We start from the raw sequence: 6,462 nt of genomic DNA, 5'->3' as shown, positions 1-6,462 counted from the left end.
TCTTGGAGGCCAGGAGGATGTGGGGACGAGCGTTCCCCACAGACCCTGCAGGACTCGTGACCTATAATGGGGTGAGAGTGTCGAGAGAGTTTCGCAAAACTCTTCGCCAAGCAACGGCTTTGAGAACTTTGGTTAACTGCTTGGGTCATCAAAAGTGTACCAGAGTGTAGGCCGAGCTGTGGGACCGCCCCCTCGAGCCACCTCCCTGAAGTGCACACTGGGAAATGTAGTCCGTTGTGGGCACCTGGCTCTGGGGGAGGCGGACCCCAAACCTGGGGCTTCTGGGAGCCTGCGGATGGCTCCCGCAAGCTGTGGGGGGATCTGTCTTGCGGTGACGTCTCTGCAGGGTATACGGGGCTGGGAGAATAGAATAATTGTCCTTGGGAATGTCGCAGCCATGCCTCCTTTTCTAACCAGCTCTGGCAATCCAAACATGCTCTAGAAGTACCTGTCTCTTTTAATATATGCTTCAATTTATTGCAGCTTAATTTTATGCAAGTACTTTGCCTATAGGATGTCGTTAAAATACAAGACATTTCATTTACTTTTAAAATTTAATTTTGGGGAGCCCTGGTGGCCTAGTGGCAAGAAGTTGCACTGCAATCCCAGAGGTACGCGGTTCGAATCCACCAGATGCTCTACTAGAGAAGGAGGGACAATCTCCTCCTGTACCAGTCAGATCTGATTTGACAGTACACGCGCACACACACAAAAATAATAAAATTTAAAAAAATAAAATTTAATTTTGTTGTTGAGAATATACGCATCAAGACATTAACCAATTCAGCGATTTTTACGTCTATGTTTAGTGACATTGAATGATTACATTCTTATAGTTGTGCATTCTTCTCACCCTCCTTTTCTGAGTTGTTCCTCCCCTCGAAATTCACTGCCCCCTAAATTTTCTATTAAATTTTCAAGTTGCTATCTGTGTTATGCAGATGACACAACCCTGCTTGCTGAAATTGAGGAGGAACTGAAGCACTTGCTGCAAAGGGTCAAGGACTGTAGCCTTCAATATGGATTGAGGCTCAATATCAAGAAGACAAAGATTCTCACCACTGGACAAACTGGCAGCGTCAAGATGGATGGTGAAGAGATTGAGATGTTCACAGCTTTAGTTTGCTTGGCTCCACAGTCAACACTTTTGGCACCAGCAGCCAGGAAATTAAAAGATGTATTGCGATGGGAAAGTCTGCTGTTAGGGACCTCTCCAAAGTACTGAAGAGCACCGGTGTCATTCTGGAGACTTAAAGTGCTCCTGATACAGGCCATGGTCTTTGCAATCAGTTATTATGTATCAGAGGGTTGGACAATGACTAGGGAGGATAAAAGGAGAATTGATGCCTTTGAGCTGTGGTGCTGGAGAAGTATTGAATGTACTATGGACTGCTAAGAAAACAAACACATTCATCCTGAAGAGGGTTAAACCGGCCTGTTTCTTGGTGGCAAGGATTCTGAGGCTTTGTCTGACATATTTTGGACATGTTGCAAGGAGAGACCAGTCCTTGGAGAGGGACATCATGCTTGGGAGGATGGAGGGACAGCGCAGGAGGGGAAGACCCTCTATGAGGCGGATTGATTCAGTGACTGAGGTAATCGGGATGGGTGTGTTTTGTAGACAGTGCGATTGGCACAGGACAGAGCAGGATTTAGGGCTTGTACATAGGGTTGCTATGAGTCGCAAGCAACTCGACAACACATAACAACATTATCAGTTTGATACCATAGAGATTTTAGTATAAAACGTAATGTTCAAAGCAGACTCCCCCCCCCCCCATTTTTACTAGACAAATTAAGGTACAGTTTGGTTTTAAGAATTAAGGCAACTTTTTTAATTCAAGGTTTAAAGACTATCTCAGGGAAATAATTTTAGGATTCATCTCAACCTTGAAGAGTCCATGAAAATGTGAAATTCAGGTCTGTCTGCATCCCATCACCTTTGGATCAGCATTGTTCTACGGAATCTCTGATAAAAAAAATGTTTAGTCATGGTAGTCAGGAACCATATTCTTCTTTTCCTGTGATTTGCCTTTCTTTGTGCTGTAGGCAACAGAAATCAATTATTGGGTCTTGCTTGGCCACTTGAAAGCTTTTAAGAGCTTTGGTACCACACAATGAACTGAGAGGTAGAATAGCTGATAACTCATAGCTGACCTCCTATTGTATAAATCCTAGAGAAAGAGATTGCTCATGTTCCTCCCACTGAGAGGTAATGACTTTTTGAGTTAGCAGCACAACTCTGGTGACTATGCCACCAGAGCCTTTCAACAGAGGTAGAATAAAAGCTTAAAACATGTTATTAGGACAATTAACTGGGATGTCCCATGAAACCACAGTCCTAAATTCCAAACCAAGGAAGGGAATCCATAGGTTTTTGGTTCTATATAAGCAACCTTGGAAGCTACACTTACTATCATTGTTGTAATTAGATCTACCACACAACTTTTGCCAGTTCATCTTTTTTTGTAAGTGTATACTTTGTTCCAGTTTTAAATCATGCAGTATTCCCTTGCTCAGTTCTGACAACAGCTTCCTAGTTCAAGTATAGGTTTTGCATAAGCACTATCAAGTATTCTGGGATTCCCATTCTTCTCAGAGTCAGCCACAGTTTGTTGTGGTCCACACAATCAGATGCCTTTGCATAGGCAATGAAATACAGATAGATCCTCCTTTGGTACTCTCTGCTTTCAGCCAAGATCCATTTAACATTAGCTATAATATCCCTAGTACCATGGCATCTTCTAAACCCAGCCTGCACATCTGGCAGTTCTCTGCTGATGTGCTGTTCCAGTTGTTTTTGGATAATTTTCAGCAGAATCTTGCTTGCATGTGATATTAATGATATTGTTAGAAAATTTCCACATTCTGTTAGATCACCTTTCTTTGGAATGAAAACAAATATAGATCTCTTCCAATCAGTTGACCAGGCGGTTGTCTTCCAGATTTCTTGGCACAACTTGTTAAGCACATCTAGGGCAGCATCTATTTGTTGAAATATATCAGTTGGTATGCCATCAATTCCTGGGGCCTGTTTTTGCCAATTCTTTCAGAGCAGCTTGAACTTATTCTTTCATCCCCATAGACTCTTGCATATATGTTGTTTCATGAAGTTCTGTGTCCGCCAATTTCTTTTGGTATAATGATTCTGTATATGCTTTCCATCTTATTCCCCTCCATCTTCTTTTAATACTTAGTGGATTATTTAATATTCTGCCCAAACATCCTTAAGTATTGCAACCTGAGTCTTGAATTTGTTCTTTAGTTCCTTCAGCTTAAGAAATGCTGAGTGAGTTTGGCCCCTTTGATTTTCTGACTCCAGCTCTTTGTACATTTTATTGTAATACTTTACTTTGTCTTTCTGCACTATCCTTTTAAATCTTCTGTTTTTCTTCTTAATGTCTTGATTTCTTCCCTCTGCTTTGGCTTCTTGGTGCTCTAGTGCAATATTCACAGTCTCTTCTGACACCCATCTTGGTCTTTTCTTCCTCCTCTGTCTTTTTAATGACACTTTGCACTCTTCCTGGGTGATATTTTTTTATATCCTCCCATAACTTATCTGGTCTTTACTCATTAGTGTTTAAAATTGGGAAAGGTGTACACCAGAGATGTGTCCTATCCCTTACCTTTTCAATCTATATGCAGAACAGATTATCTGGGAGGCTGGGCTCTATGAGGAGAAATGTGGCATCAGGATTGGAGGAAGATTCATCAACAGTTTGCGTTATTCAGATGACACAACCCTGCTTGCTGAGACTGAGTAGGACCTGAAGCACTTGCTGCAGAAGGTCAAGGACTGCAGCCTTCGATATGGATTGAAACTCAACATCAAGAAAACAAAGATTCTCACCACTGGACCAGGTGACAGCATTGTGATAGATGGTGAAGAGATTGAAATTGTCTTAGTACCAGCAGCCAGGAAATCAAGAGATGAATTGCATTGGGAAAGCTGGCTGTCAGGGACCTCTCCGGAGTACTGAAGAGCAACGTCATCAGTCTGGAGACTAAGGTGCACATGACCCAGGTAATAATCTTTGCAATTGCTTGCTGTGCGTCAGAGAGGTGAACAGTGACTTGGGATGATAGAAAGAGAATTGATGCCTTTGAGCTATGGTGCTGAAGAAGAGTATTGAATATACCATGGACTGCCAGGAGAACAAACAGGTTCATGCTAGAGAGGGTGAAGCAAGTCTGCTCCTTGGAGGTAAGGATTCTGAGGCTTCATCTGACATACTTTGGGCATGTTGCAAGGAGTGACCAGTTCTCGGAGATGGGCATCATGCTTGGAAGGGTGGAGAAACAGAGAAAGAGAGGAAGACCATCAATGAGATGGATTGATTCAGTGACTGGGGTAAGGAGGGAAGGTGTGTCAGACAATAAAGTAGATACAGGATAGAGCAGATTTCAGGGCTGTTTGTACATAGGATCACTATGAGTTGACAGCACATAACAACAACACATTTTGTTCATATCAATTACAGTCATTGACTGTGCAACCCTACCTTTAATGTGACTTTTCCCATCACTGTTAGTTTCCCTGTTTTTCTCCTTCTTGCCCCTGGTTATTTCTGTTAAATATTGTTTTATGTAACTTACGTTTTTCTTTTTTTCTTAATGTAAGTAAGTAGTGGAAATTATCTAACAGTATCAGTAATATCACACACAAGCAAAATCCTGCTGAAGATTAACCAGAAACGACTGGGACAGTACATTCCCAGAGAACTACCAGAAATACAAGATGGGTTTAGAAGAGATCATGGCACTACAGACATTACTGCCAATGTCAGATGGATCTTGGCAGAAAGCAAAGAGTTATCAGGGGAATGTTTATCTGTGTTTCATTGACTGTGCAAAGGCATTTGACTATGTGGATCACAACAAACTGTGGCTAACCTTGAGGAAAATGGGAATCCTGGAACACTTGATTGTGCTTTTGTGAAACCTATACTTGCACTAGGAGGCAAACCTCATAACAGAGCAAAGAAACACTGTATGACTCAAAATCAGCAAAGGAGAATGTCAGGGATGTGTCCTGTCTCCGTACTTTTTCAATCTCTATGAGTAATAGATCATTCAGAAAGCTGGGCTTTATGAGGACAAATGTGACACTAGTATTGGAGGAACTCATCAACAACCTGCGATATGCAGATGACACAACCTTATTGCTGTATAAGGGCAAAGACTGTAGTCTTCAATATGGATTGAAGTGCAACATAAAGAAGACAAAGCTTCTCATTAATGCAGAAGAGATTGTTATAAATTTCAGCTTACTCAGCTCCACAATCAACAGTCTTGACACCAGCAGTCAAGTAATCAAAAGATGAATTGCACTGGGAAAATCTGCTGTTGGGGACCTCTTCAGAGTACTGAGAAGCAACGGTATCAGTCAGAGACTAAGGTGCTTCTGATCCAGGCCTTGGTCTTCGCAATTACTTGCTATGCATCAGAGAGCTGGACTAAGGAGGGCAGAAAAAGAATTGATGCCTTTGAGTTGTGTTGCTGGAGAAGAGTCTTGATCATACCATGAACTGCCAAGAAAACAAATAGGTCTGTGTTGGAGAGGGTGAAACCAAGTTTCTCCTTGGAGACTAGGATTTTAAAGCTCCACCTGACATACTTTGGGCATGTGGCCAGGAGGGACAGATCCTTGGAGAGGGATATCTTGCTCAGAAGGGTAGACAGACATCACAGGAGAGGAAGACTCCAGATGAGATGGATCGATACTGTAACCGGGGTAATGGGGTTGGTGTGTCAGAATCAGTGAGACTGGCTCAGGACAGGGCAGGCCTCAGAGCTGTTGTACATAAAGTTGCTATGGGTCACAGGCGACTCACAGCACAGAACACCGACAACAATAATGCGAGTCTTGTTGTTAGGTATTATTGAGTCACCTATGACTAATAGCAACTCTATGAACAACAGATGTGAAACACATTCTATCCTGCGCCACTTTCATAATCTCTGACATACTTGAGACCACTGCTGCAGTCACCATGTCAATCCTTTTCATTGACGATCTTATATTTCTCTAATCCTCCGCCTTTCCAAGCATGATTTTTCTTTCCAATGAATGGGAATGGTCCCGCCTAAAATCATGTTGAAAGTATGTGAGATGAAGCTTCACCACTCTAGCCTCTAAGGAACACTCTGGCTGAACATTTCTTCATGACATATCTGTTTTTTTGGCAATCCTTTGCAATACAGAGGTGCCATTGAGTCGCCTGCGACTCATAGTGACCCTATGTACAACAGCCCTAAACCCTGCTCTATCCCTTGCCAATCTCATTGTCTTTGACACACACCTACCCCCATTACCCCAGTGACTGAATCAGTCTATCTCATTGAGGGTCTTCCTCTCCTGCGCTGTCCCTCCACTCTCAGACAAAGCTTCAGAATCCTTGCCTCCAAGGAGCAGCCTGGCTTCACCCTCTCCAGGATAAACTTCTTTGTTCTCCTAACAGT

This window comes from Elephantulus edwardii, unplaced genomic scaffold (assembly GCF_000299155.1).
Source record: "Elephantulus edwardii isolate Elephantulus edwardi_28Jun2011 unplaced genomic scaffold, EleEdw1.0 scaffold00302, whole genome shotgun sequence".
NCBI lineage: Eukaryota > Metazoa > Chordata > Mammalia > Macroscelidea > Macroscelididae > Elephantulus > Elephantulus edwardii.
This window is presented reverse-complemented; position numbering follows the sequence as displayed.